This window comes from Grus americana, chromosome 10 (assembly GCF_028858705.1).
Source record: "Grus americana isolate bGruAme1 chromosome 10, bGruAme1.mat, whole genome shotgun sequence".
Lineage (NCBI taxonomy): Eukaryota > Metazoa > Chordata > Aves > Gruiformes > Gruidae > Grus > Grus americana.
This window is the reverse complement of record NC_072861.1, coordinates 23,820,199-23,834,439: the sequence shown is the minus strand read 5'-3', so window position 1 is coordinate 23,834,439 and position 14,241 is coordinate 23,820,199. Positions and strand designations below refer to the sequence as shown.

The window sequence follows — 14,241 nt, the reverse complement described above, 5'->3', positions numbered from 1 at the left end:
ACGTGGTGCTAACCAAGGAGAAAAACCTCTAGGGTTGTGAGGATGAGGAGGGTGTAGAAAAACAATGTCCTTCTTAGGATACACGAGTTTCAAGTCAGGGAGGTCTTGCTGGCTGACCTGCTGTTCTTCTAAAATATGGCTGGAAAGATAAAGCAAGCAGGAAGAAGCATTTTCAGAATGCACGGGCTACGGTCCTCCTCCAGAGAGTAAAGCTGAAGAAAAGGGGGGAGGGGGGGGTGCCTAGGACCACAGAAAACCAGCTACAACGGGGAAGTCAAGGATGTGCATCCACGCGCGCAGTGCCCCCAGCACTCCCAGATCCCAAACGCTGCTCCACAGAAATACAGCGTTCCCTCGAGGTGCTGGACGGTCCCTTCAGAGCTCTCCCTGTTTTGTTGTGATGCAGCACAGAAGGAGCGTCCTGACCATCAGTTGTTTTGCCCAGACAGAGATTTCGGACTGAAATTGGAACGTGCCCAACGCGGAGCTTGATGCTGCAGAGCTCTGCAAGAGCAGGTAGCAGAGTCCCCGGGAGTCTAACGTGAATCATCCCCATAGCGATGACCTTGTAAGCGTTTGTTACGGGAAATTACAAGAGTACGGACCTTGATGAGTTCACTGGGAATTAAACAGCCATTGTATCGTCTCTTAGGCAGACCTGAAGGTAGCACTAGATTACAAAGGGAAAGTAATTGTACCATGCAGGCAAGGTGATAAGGAATACAGGTCAAAGTGTGACGTGTGGTAAATAAAAACTGTATTTAATGTCAATTATCTCCCTGTGTTTCTATCTAGAAATCAACAGTGAATCAGAGGGAAGCATCATGGATTAATCCTGACTGGCCCTTGCAATGTTATTATAAAAGAAAGGATGAGATATTCTCAACGATACTCTAAATGAAAGAAATAAAAAAGGAAGCAGATTAAATTACACGTTACTAATGTTTACAAACATGATACTGAATCTCACAACCTACACACTTTATCTGATTTTAAATTAGGACAAAAATAGAGCTTTTCTTCTTTTTCTCAGCGTGGCGTTTCAGCTCCTATGGTTACACCCCGAGGCACACACTGATGCTGGCCAAACCAGATTGCCCAGGGTTTCCTCTGCTGAGCACATCAGCCCGCTGCGGGTGGTGTGCTGTGCATGCCAGGCGGTGGTAAGGTCCCAGGAGTCCTGGTGGCACTGCGCCCCGTCTGCCCAGTACCTCCTTCCGCCCTGACACTGCACATCCCTATCCAGCCCATCGGTCCACTCCACTGCGGCTGTAAAGGGGAAATGCAGCCTGACGCAAGGGCAGTGTCTGTACCCCACACGAGCACCCCACAGAACAGCACTTCCACTGGGGAGGAACGAGGGCAATACGGGACCAGGGCCACTCTCCATGGGCAGCAGAAAGGAACCAGACCCTGTGGCAGGCTGCCGAAGACAAGAGGAGCAGGAGGTCTGCAGCACCCTCTCTTCCATGGGACAGCCAGCCCTGCTGCCTAAGCCAGGGCCGTGCAGAGGAAGCCTGGCTGACACGGCTCCTGCTAGGGAGGACAACGAGCCGGCAATGGAGGCCAGCCCAGGCGCAGGGCTTTGGGGGACACAACGTACGTGCGATTCCCTTGGCCATCGGAGGCATGGTGCAGTCACTGAGGCTGATGGGTCCTCAGACAGGACTGCGCTCACCCCTGGGTCTGTCCCAGCCAGTGACAGAGGAAACAAGAGGCATGAGGGGTGCTCACACCCCAAGCGTAGATGGAATTTGGGCTCCCCTGGTATTTTGAGACTCTAGCTAGATGCAGGGATGAGATGAGGGCATTGAGGGCATCTTAGTTTCTCAGCTGCTGCATAAGCAGATTAACTTTACGTGCGGCTGATCCACGGAGAAATGGATCAGCAGGAGTCCCTGACAAAGACAGATTTCTTCCCGACTCACATTCTGCTTGCTCACAGTAAACACACTGGATGACGTTATTTACATGACCTATCTTCTCTTCTCTGACTTGCACCACTCTGCTACTCAACCTCCAACCTGGGTCGCAGCCATCCCATTAACTTAGGCCCATTGCTGAAGCAGCCCTGACAGTCATTTTTCTTCCTGATCTTCTGTTCCCCCAGGAATCCTCTTGACGCCAACCGCAGTCCACTGGAAAAAGGATTTAGAAGACCGAAAAGTAAACTAATTGCTGTGAAAAGCTCCACTGCTTTTCCTCATCAGAGGAACAAGAACTGAACTTCTAACATGCCCTCCAAGAAGGAGGGAGCGAGGTTAGAAGGCACCAGTCCCGCTCTGCTCTCAGAAGAGAGAAGTTGAGTCTTGAAGAGACCACTCCTGTCTCTCCCAGTCACCACGTGCTCTGCTCCTCAGGAAACTCATGTGTGTGTGACAGGTACTGTAAAGGAAGGCAGGAGGACGCAGCGAAGGTATCTCCCAAGAGGGAAAGCAGCTATGACCGTTCAAGACGTTCCCCTACGTCCACCTGCCCTCCCCTTCCCTCTCCCAGAGCCTGACACGACGCACCTCCTCCATAGCAGCACTCACAAGGACAGTGCTGGTAAGGAGGCGACCCGGTTGTCTGCCACGGCATTTGCCTTTTCTCCTTCCCGTGCAGTGTAACAGCTTCCCGTGAGAAGCTCCCCGCGGCGATGGCTTCTCTTCAGTGCCCTTCCGATGCTCCGAGCGGTCTGAGGCAGCTCACCCTGAGCAGCAGTCCAGAGCAGCTCTGCTGAAGCCAATGGAAATTTACTGCGGGTATTCAGCGGCGTTACTCCAGGCTCACACCATGGAAGTGGGAGCACAATTGACCCTCTTGTTCTGCATCTCTTGGCTCGGAGGGCTTAATTAGACTGAACGTTTAAAAAAATAATTGAGTGATGAGAGGGAAGCTATTTGGCACTTAAAGAGCTAGAAAAAATTTGAAGCGGGTATGTGGCAGAGGACAAGGAGCAAAGGCAAGAATAGGAAGAAACATATTCAGAGCGGCAAGGAAATAGGAATTTTCTCTGGAAGCATTATTTAAATGATTTGTAACCTAATTTAGCACATCAGAGACTGTTCAGTTTTTCAGTGCCCTGGACGGACACGGTACTTCAGGCCAGCTCTAACTTCCAAGGACGCAAGCACTTCTGTGGACTTAATGGAGCCATCTGCTCTTCAAAACATATCGCATTTCTGACCTGTGTCAGCTTCTCCTTAACCTGGCTCGATATTCCTCTCGCTTTGGGGGAGCAGCTACCCGATGTCTGCTTCCGTTTCCTTTAAGATTCGAGGCGAGGGTTTTGCTGCAGTGATTTCTGGGTGACAGACCTGGAAGGGACTTGGGCAGCCCACCTTCACGTCTGTACCCCGCATGCTGTCCCGCGAAGGACGGACTCCAGCATTTCCAGGTTTTGAAGCTTCCGTACCCGCCCTGATCCTGCAGTGAGACTGCTGCGAAGAGTTTCCTCTTTTCTCCTCCTTCCATCCCCCGGCACGGGCTGTCTGGGCTATTCACCACGCTCGGGAAGTGTCCCAGCCCAGAGACGTTCCAGGGAAGATGACCTCTGTATTATGGGATGAGCAGAACAGGAGCAGGGTCGAGTACAGCTCTGTGCTGGAGGGGCAGTAAATACCAACTGTTGCAATGGCTGCTATTTTATCGACGCGTAAATTAAATTAGAAACGCATACATTTCCTATCATGGAAAACATGTTAATGCACAATGCACACGGACAGCTCTTCTAGCCCTCAGCTCAATAAATTGTTGCTTTTCCTATACTGAAATGCCAATTCCTCTTACAGCAATAAAGAAAATCTGCCAAAATCCTCATCCGTAGTTTATCATTAAAATCCTGCGTTTCCTACTGTGAAGGAAGAAACAAATACATGAGATTCTCAGGTATGATAAGAAGTGCTTTTCCAATCCATGCGCTGTAGTAATAATTTGTTTTCTCTTTTGTTTAGGACAAAGGAAGGTGTTTTTAAATTATATGTAGGAATACAAAAGCATGTTTCAAATTCAGGTCATGGTTTAATTGAGCAACAATTTATGATGCTCAATTTGTGGCTTGCTTAGTCTACAGGAAAAAAACCAAACCCAAACCCTAACCTAGGCATCATAACTGTAAACTAAATGAGGTGCACAACCAGCAGAAGGAATTGGTCTCTTGAGACAGCGGTATTCCTGCACTCAGATACATGAATCGTAATCACCTACTTGCAACAAATTACTCTGCCTTGTAGAGCTCTTCCCTTGGAATTGCCACTTCCAACTGTCTTCCAGAGCAGAGTGGTAAATAGCTGCAGCCATTTGTGTGTAAGTTGGGAAAAGCAAAAGAATTACCCAGGCTCCAGTACTACTCCTTACGGCCCAGTGAGCTCTCATCGACTCCCTTAATCCTTAATAAGCATTCGGCCTTAATTGCTGATTTTATCTTAACCCAGTACTTATGCCATAATTGATGAACATTGTTTGCAGCAGAGTTTTATAGCTCTCCAGTACAGATGGAAAGCCTTGCTTCAGTGCCTGTGCAATTGGATCTGCTGTTCATCAGGCGTCGCGCGGCGGTGCCTGGCACCATCTAGTGCCGCGATGCCAGGCACCGAACAGGCGCTGCAGACCACCACGTCACGTCTTCTCTCTAAGATGTAACTGCTTCTTGTCAGACCAGCTCTTGTCAGCTGGAGTGAAAAAATCTTATAAAACTCAGGGTCAAGCTGTCTGGGTACTGTACATGGCCTCTCTGTAGACGGGTTTGGGGAGGGGGCTAGGCAAATTTCACCGTGAGCTTCTTGAGCAAGTGGTTTAGTCTGCAAAATGCAGAATATACTCCACTCCTGCAGGCTTTCCAGGGGCTCGGCAATGATCCTTATCGGACTGGTTCCAGAGACAATGCAGGGAGGAGCGGGCAGAGAAGAGCTGTGCTCCGAGATCCCGGGGTCTCTGCTTCCCCAGCCTGCGTTCTCGTGTCCCACTTTATTTACATTCATATAATTTGGTAGGTGGTAGATGATTTCCTGAAAAATTGAATCTAATACATAATCCTATGTTCAGCAGAAAGGCAGATTTTACATTCGGTGATAAACCACAGTGTATATACCCATCTAAATGGCAGCATTTAAAATTAGGCGTCGATAAAATTTCAGGTAAAAGAGCTTTACACATCACTAGCTGAACACAGCATGCTGGAATATTACCGATGTTAATTGAAAGAAGTCCATTAATTGTTTCAGCAATCTCAGTGCCAAGATGAGGAAGGCGTTTGCCGGGGGCGGGGGCAGACGAGGCAGGGCTCTGCACCCACCTAACCCTGGGCGCTGACCCCAGCTGCTGGAACATCCACCACGGACCCCCGAGGAGCAGAGTCCCCCAGCACCCGCCGTGGTTAGACTTGTTACTTCAGCAGGAGCTTTGGGATATTTCACGTTAAAACAAAAACGTCAGTTCACATTGGTAAATCCAGTGCATCGCTAGGACAGGGTGAGATTTTGTTACGTGGAACTTTACTGGTTATGGCAAAACTGTTGTGGTTTTGATGTATAAAGCAGAAGATTCCCTGATGAAGCCTGGGATGCTTAAGTGCCTTAAAATCTTGGCCTCAAACTATTATTAAGTTTAGTACAGGCGACAACAAACATAAACCTGCCTCCATCCCAACCACTTCATAAATCAAATATTTTAGCAGCACTCATATTATCAAATTAATCTTTTTAAAAAGATATTGCGTGACAGTCTGTTTGAAACCAACACCCATTTATCAGAAAGTATCTCAATATAATACAATGTACTGCACAGAAGGGTTTTTCAGAGTAAGACACGTTTACATAAAGAAGAATTGTCCACTGTCTTTTTGAACCTCATGTGAAATCGTGTTAAATTAACTCTGCTGTGCCCAGCATCATTTTGCAGACGGGCTGAGGAGGAGTCTTTATTAGAAGGCAATTCCAGCAACCAGAGTTGGGAAAGGGCTTCATTGTCCCGGGGGAGAGTAAAAATACAGAGTACCTGGAATATAGAAATGTATAGATTGTGACCATTATCACCTGGGGAAAGTGAGGTAATACATTTTGATACATTTTCTTGAAACTTTAAGGGCACAGTCTGAAACACATATCATCCTGGACTCTCTCGATTCCCACAAATAAATCCAGTAACAATTAGCAGCACACAGATATACTTGTGTGTGACTTCCGGGACAATCACATACACTCCTGGAGGCGATGGCTGTATTTGCATTGCCTAAAGTTTTTGTATAAAAATGCTTACAATTTCTTTTTAAGATGCTCCAGTAATTTTATTGGCTGTAGTAGGGCCTTTGAAATCTGGCAGAGCAATACCCCCTCGAGCTAGAGAAGTCTTTTCTTTGTCCCATGAAATCTCATTTATATTTAGCAGAGTTAAATTTAAATTATTATTTTCCTTTTCTGCTTGTGTTCCCCAGCAACAAAACAAAACAGTAATTGGATATGAATGTTTGGGGAAACCGCAGCCACACTGTCAGACAAAAGACCCACACCCCACTACATTAAATTCCTTGTCTTCACTCTGCCCGAGCCGCGGCTGCTTCTTCACAGCGCACGGCACCTCTTCCCTCCAGAAGCAGGGAATGCCCCAAGGCTGCTGCACCCCCTCCGGGGCCACAGCTATGCCCAGCTCCAGGGATGCTCTCTGGGTTTTGTCCCTCTGGGCTCTTTGCAGGACTTACAATCCCTTCCCATCCTCCTGCACTGGGGACTGAGCGGCATTCTCTTCCGCCAGCTTCCCCAGCACAGGAGGGAGCGCCCCGGTTTTCTACAAGGTGCCGCCGGGAATTTACCCCGTTAGACACATCTGACTGTCGCCCTCGGCGCCTGCTCCAGCTGGGCTCTGCAGTGCCCCTGGCTGCGTTCTCCAACGGCCTCTACACAGACCCGGCTGCAGCTCCGCTCGGCTGAAGTCCATCTCTTTCCAGGGAAATCCACGGCAATGCTTTCCCCTCCTGCTTCTCCCTAGGGGAAACGGGGCGTTTTTCTCCCTCGGCCTCTGCTCTGTGCCTGCCCAGCTCAGCTGGCATCTCCCAGGAGTTCCTCCGAGGAGCTGAGCAGAGCAGAGCAGCCATCCTCGGCTGCCAGAGGCAGCTTCTCCCTGAAGCTCAGGCATAAAGCTGTTCCCAGTGCAACGTTCACTCCTCATTTCCCACACAGACAGCTCCCTGCAAACAGAGAGTCTAAAACAATGCTTTGCCTTTTCAGTAATTATTCACAATAACCTACAGGAGTTCCTGCCAACACCTGGGGTTTTTATCCTTGCTGCAAATGTCAGTTGCTATTAAAGGAATTTCACCGGCACCTCAGAGCAGCATACATAGCCGTGACTGCTTCTATTAAAAAAGAAAACAAACTTACTTATGTGGAAATGCTACTTAGAGAAAACACCAAACTCGGCACTGAATCTCCCCGGCTGCTTCTCAGGAGCAGATGTGCTTCCTGCTCCCGGCTGGGGAAGGAGCTTCAAGCCAGGCACTGTTCCTGCAGGCAGGGGTACTCTTTAGACTAGTCGTTCTCCAGACAGTGCTGCCATTTGACGAGTCGATCCCAGACGCTCCTTGGCTTGTTTTCATAGTGCAACATGTTATAAGAGATTGCCTCTGATACCTCACTCCGAATGGCTTATTCTCAGAAAGATTTTCAAATATCAGACGTCCATAAATTAACTTAATACCATTTCAGCTATAAAAAAAGTACTGATTCTATTGCACCTTCTTTTCAAGCTGTCCTAAGTGCCATCTTTATCCTTAAAGAGATAAAAGCAAACATTTTCCTTAGCAGTCAACATGCCTTAATTGCCTTCTGCAGCCAAAGTTACATTTGATTTTAGAGACGGGAAAAATGTAGCTGAGATGCTTATGAATCAAAATCAGCCCCCAGAACATGGTTCTGTGCCTCCTCGTGCACCTCTGCCACGATTCCTCGCCGTGACCTAGGTATCACCGTTCATTTTGTCTTTCTTCCGCCCCTCCTCCTGTGCTACCCTCCCACTTCCCCCCCCCCCTAAGTATTTGATTGGGTTTGCATAGCTTTAATTCCAACTGCAGGTTGCCCTCCATCCCTATAAAATGATTCTCTGTGGAGCAGATCTACCCAAGGCCGTGCTCAAAAGAGAAGCCTGAACTGATGGGCTGCCTGCCTGACCTCTTCCTCGGTAGTTCCCCTTCTTGTCGTTACTCCAAGGATAAAAGGTGCTTTTGATGCATGACAGGAATGTCTATACATACTGTTGTGCAAATAGAGCAAACTAACTAAAAATAAGGATGAAAAAAGCAGCAGCACTGAATTTGACCAGCTAATATGCACTGCTTTGTGACAAAGTATATTTGCAATGTGCACATAGATGTCCAGGTACACGTGTGCGTGGGCGTGAAGATGTCAGTGTCTGCAGCTTTTTCCCCTTCCGCTGGTGCTCCCTCACTAGCAGGAACAGCCTGCTCCTCCACGCTCGCTCTGGAACAGCACAAGGGGAGCAGCACCTCAGCTTTCTGAAAGTGGCAGAAGGACGGGAGCCATTTGGAATTTTGACAAGACGGATAATTTCACCCTTAAAAGACATGAAACCTCTTCCAAGACCCATGTTCTTAATAAACTTCAAAACATTGTTTAATCTATCTTGTGGTTGTAACGAGTTTTGATTAAACCTCAGATGAAGAAAGAGTTGTCAGGTACGCAATTACTGTAACGCGGCATCAGCTGGTAAGGAGTACAAGCAAACTGATGTGAACAGAAGTATGCCCATGACATACGTCACTATTCCTTCCTCTCTATGCTTTGCTGCTTTGCCTTAAGAGGAGGAAACATCTTGCCTGTGTAAGTGTACAGTGCTACATACGCTCATTTGAATATATATTCGGTGTTGATTTGGAGATAGACTGCTGCTGAGTTTTACTGAAATACGTAGTTTACCTGTGCCCCAACTTATCAAAGTTTTATGGGAACAAACCATAAGAGTCGTTGCTTTTGAACCTGACGACAAACCAGCCAGACAACAGTAATGACAGTATCAGTAGCTGCTCAACCTAGAAATGGTAAACAACAATGGGTTTAAAGAATCACATTTCTCCAACTGACAGAAATCCAGCCTGAAAGGGAACCCATCCCTAAAAACGTCTCAATAGTATGCTCCACAACGACCGCTCACAGGTACTCATAAAATGTGCTGAAACTGAAACTATTTTTACTATTATTCTTGCAAATGAGCAACTTGATACAGCTCTAAGTTAAGGAGGTGGTAGCCACTTTGCAAGACAACTTTAAGCATCTGTCTCATCCACCAATATGAAACAATCATATTGGAAAAGAAAGTCATACCATTCCCCTGCTAGAGTGCTATTTTGGTACTAATAGCTTGGTACTTTTACTGTAGTCTTACAAATCTACATGGAAACGTTAGTAGGCTCTGCTGCTCATTTTGACAGTTGCTCAGCTTACCAACAGATGGAGTATGTTAATCAGTTTTTAAAGTATATGTTAAAAGTCTGGGCTAATTTAAGTTCTGTATTCAGAATGTTTGCAAAAAAAATAGACATTTGTAACACATGCAAAAAAAAAAAAAAGCAGCTTCATTCTGCTGCAGTTGGAAGGAAGCAGTATCTTAGAATATTTAATTATACACTTTTAAAATCACTAATTTTCTGTAATGCTGAATAGATTATTAAATCAACATGTTCTCTTATGCAATATTCACTATTCTATATCTAATTATATATAAAAATGTTAACTTTACACTCATTTTTCCACTATTTAAAGAAGAAAAAAGTCTGGAGTGCATGAGAGCAACACCCCAGCCAAGAAACACCAAATGAAGTCCCAGAAGGCAGTTCAGCCTAGGAATATTTTCTTAAGGCTCATCCTATTAACAGAAGAATAACTGAAGCAAATGACTGCAGCCCTCGATGCGTGGCCATGGCTGGACCCGATATACTGCAGCCAGAGCTGACAGAGACCAAGTGCCAGCCCAGCATCCTCTGCCTCCTCCTGCTGCCCACTCCCTGGGAGCCCCCCTGCTGTGGTGGCTGCTGGCTGGGTGATGTCTCTTCCGCAGGCTCAGAATCCCCAATCTCCTTCTCCTCTGTATTTCACCAAAATGACTTTCATCAAAAGCCTTGTGATCTTCCTGGCTATCTGTACCCTCTCAGTCGGCCCCAGTTCCCCTGCTCAGCCTCCCCCATGGGTTGGGAGCTCCAGTTAAGCAGTTCAAGATGGGAGCTGGTACCCACTCTGCTTGGTCTGTGCTACAGGCACACCTCGGGTCTTGTCTCCAGCTTGGCCTGTGCTATCGGCAAGCTCTCGGCATGCGATGGGGAAGCTCTCGGCATGCGATGGGGAAGCTCTCGGCATGCAATGTAGAGGGCTGTGCCAGACAACAGCCTGGGGAGTTGGAGTTTCAGGTATTTGTAAGTCAGCGTGCGTATTCTTGACAGTCAGTAAGCGCGTTAGGAACGTCACTGCGTGTCTGTTCATCACCACGCGTGCCCTAGGCCCGTACAAGGAACTGATGAAATGTGCTTTCCCCCTCAACCTGTCTAGTCTTAGAGCATCAGGAAGCGTTTGGTTTCTGAGTTACCCCTTTACCACCGCATGCGTTTCTCCAGTGCACGATCAATCCGTAACGCAGCATGCCCTCAGCTGACAGCAGCTTCTACATCCAAAATGTTTTTGAATGTTGTCCGCTCAGCACAGGACTGATTGATAGAGCAGGAGAGAGGATGTATTTTCAGGTTATTAGCATTCAGGCCTTGACTATGAAGTGCAGGGCACACAAGAAGAATACATTGTTCTAGGTAGTAACAGTACGTAGATCAAACCAGCAGTTTCTTAGCTTATGAAGTTACTTTGAATGTTTTATTCGTTTATAACGTCTCACATGCTGCAGCTTATGCTCCTCTGCAGTTACCACTCAGTTCTAACCATTCTTCCTTGGAAAATGTTAACACTTTCCAGAACAACTGTAATTTTACATTATCAAATCTCTCTGCATTTTTATGACATCCTAGTAATGCTAACAGAAAATTAATTCAATTAATTAATTTTTCTTCTCTGTGACTTACAAAAAAGTCCATAAATACTGGCTGCATTACTTTTTCTTTATAATCTTAATGAATACACTGTAAGAGTTTGCTATTTTATTACTGTTCTTTTGTTAAATAACACTTGTACATATTAATATTATCAGCAGCAGACAATTGCTCTACAGAAGCTCAGCAAATGGCAGCCCTTGTCTGAAGAGAGACTCCAGGGTAAGTTCTGAATCTTAAGTGAAGACATTTCCCTCTGCAGTTCCCTTCTCCCCCCAGACTTCACAGCCTGGCAAGGAAAAGCTGTTCCAGACTGGTACTTCTGGATTGCTGCAGCATTTATCGAGCGCCACGCCGCTTGCCACTGCAGGAGCACCATCAAGGACAGTGCGTTTCAGCACCTCATTACACGATCTGCCAGCCATCAACAATGTTCTTTATGCTTCACTGTTTCTTCCCGACTCTACGCGCCCTAGAACACCTCGTTTATCCCCAAGAGGACCACGTCCCAGGGGCGGTTTTGCATCGCTTTGTGCTTTGGCTCTCAGTCCCCAGAAACACATTCCTGTAGGAAAGGCCACACCATGTCACATGGAAGGTCCATCCGTTCCCGGAGTAACAAGGAGCAAATGCTTAGGAGCAGAAGTACACAGCGACCCTGCGCCTCATGTACCCTCTAAGCAGTCCAGGTGAGGAGCACAGTTTGAATCTCAACCACATGCTAGCAGTCCTTGAGCTCCTCTACTGATTTACATAACATCTTCTTAAATTCATTTGTATTTTTGACCTCCACAACATAGCCATGGTGATGCACAATTAAATTGTGCAGTGTGTGGAAAAAGCATGTCCTTCTCTTTAATCCTGCTGCCTGGTAATTTCACGCAGCACCTATTAGTTGTACTGGCAAAAGAAACACTAAACAATCTTTCCTGTTCATCTTCTCCATGCCATTGATCATTTTAAATACCATTATCACAGTCCTTCTCCCTGTCCTCCTTTCCAAACTCCCTCACGATCTCCTCCAACACAAGCCATCCCACACCTCGAATCACCCCTCATTTCGTAACCTTTTCACAACCTTCTGATCGGAACCACCATGTTGAAGGTGCAGAAGAGCAGTGAAAATTCACACACTGTCTTCCATTTATTCTTAATTTATATCTTGCCAATTCCTAGCATTGACTTCACCTTCCCCACCCCCATTTTTAACACCCATGAGGATAAAGGAGACATTATCGGAGAGCCAAGAGCCCACTGTGTATGTGGCATTATGGTTGTTTTTTCTCCTGTACGCATTACTTGACATTTATCAAAATTGAATTCCTCTGCTGTTCTATTTAGTCAGTTACCCAGTGTCATGAAATTCAGTAACCCTATCAGATTCCCTTTTTATTATCATGAAGAATAGTAACATAACTTCCACAAATTACATTGCCTTGTTAGTAATTTTTTTTCCTTGGATCACTTATGAGTATGTGGAAAGAGACAGGTCACAAACTGTCATGTCACTAGTGAAGAAGCTACTTTCTCTGTTCTTCCTAGCTTTTACCTAGTTGCGAATCCATAAGCAAACTTTTCCTCTTACTTCATAGCTTAATAGTTTAAGAACCTTTGGCAAGGGTCTTTCTTAAAAATTCGAGTGCATTACAGTGATCAAATTGACCACAAGCAGTTGCTTTTTGACTCCTTCAGAAATCGCTCATAAATCTAGAGAACTGACCTCCAAAAGAGCCATGCTGACTCTCCAAACGTACCCCCTGTAGATGCTGATCGACCTTCCTAGTACCCATAGCTTCCATCAACCTGCCTCAGGCTTCTCTTGTAGTTCTTCAGGTCACTCCTGGAGGAGAGCCAGGAGTTAAACAGCGTCCTGCCACCTAGCTGGAACCTCTGCTAGTAGCTAAGTAACGTCATGGTCGAGCTCCTTTAGAATCGTCTGTTCTGGTCCTGAGAACCTCGTCAGTCACTCCAACATTTCAGCTCCACTGATGTTTCCCATTCCTCTGACATACGCCCGCTCCGAGAAAAGGCTCTGCTCTGAGGAGAAACTTCTGCAGTGAATAGGAACGCAGCATCTTTTCTGTTACAGCCTCATTTCTCCTCCATCACTTCTTTTTACACTTTTGCTGAAGTTGGTAAGGTGGCAGGTGACCAGATTTTAATTCTGATGCACGTGAACACTTTTGTACACCTTCAGCAAGTTCCTCTGTGAGATTGTTCTGGCTGCCACGCAGTACTTCTACATTTAACTTGACAGATTGTGTTTCTGTTTTCCTTGTTTGGACACAACTTGTTTCCCGGGAAGATGGCTTTTAACGTTAAACAGCCCCTCAAGGTCAGTTGAAGTACAGTTATTACTGAGATCTTCTGGAGTGCTTTTGATGTGACCTACCCCTGGGCCGAGTTTCTAATACTCTGTCTTGAAACAATCTCCACTTTGCATCCCCTTAAATACTTTTGACAAACCTCCTTGTTTTGCACAGCTCCCCCTTCCAAAGTTAAACATTGCTATTGCGTATTTTGACTTTTTTTATTTCTACAAGGATGCTAAATTTGAATATCCTATGGCAGCTCTTCAACAGCAAGATCTGGAAGCACGTAAGGTTTTGATACAATCCTGAACAATTTTTCTTCTTTGTGTCCTTCAGTTTCTCCAAGAGGGGTACAGTGTTTAGAGCTTAGTTCTTGTGCTTGCATTGTTTCACAGCGACAACTATGCAGTGCGCACACAGATCTCTCCATTAACACTGTACCACGGTGAGGTCAAGAGCCAGAGAAGCCGAGACAAACTGTTCTGAATGATGAACCAAGATCCTGGTCAGAGGTTGAGCTGAAGATGCCAAGAGATACGTTATGAGCACACAACGGCACATCCCCGTCAGAAGCTCAGAAGAGGGAGCAGGAATACAGCCCTTCCAACCAGGAAAAGAACAGTTGAGGACTAGAACACAGCTGAAATTAAATGGTAAATTAATTGGAAAAAGAAAACTGCCTGGTATTGCCTCGCCTCGCAGATACACAAAGGCAACCACAAAACCCGTGCAGGGGGCAGGTCCTACCCTGGCTGACAGGGCTCCCTGTTGGGAGGGAGATCGTGTGCTGCCAGCCCCAGAGCTGGGCTCGCACGGTGGGAGACGGGGATGCATCGCTGAGCACTACCTCAAGAGATGACTCTGTCACCGAAATTCAGGAATAAAAGAAAACTCCTTAACACCAATTTAGCA

General features: G+C 46.4%; 1 long non-coding RNA gene across 1 annotated transcript in view; it reads left to right on the top strand.

The window, feature by feature from the left end:
• Window positions 1-14,241, top strand: part of LOC129210586 (uncharacterized) — a 131,424-nt gene that overhangs the window by 14,128 nt on the left and 103,055 nt on the right. The window lies entirely within an intron of this gene.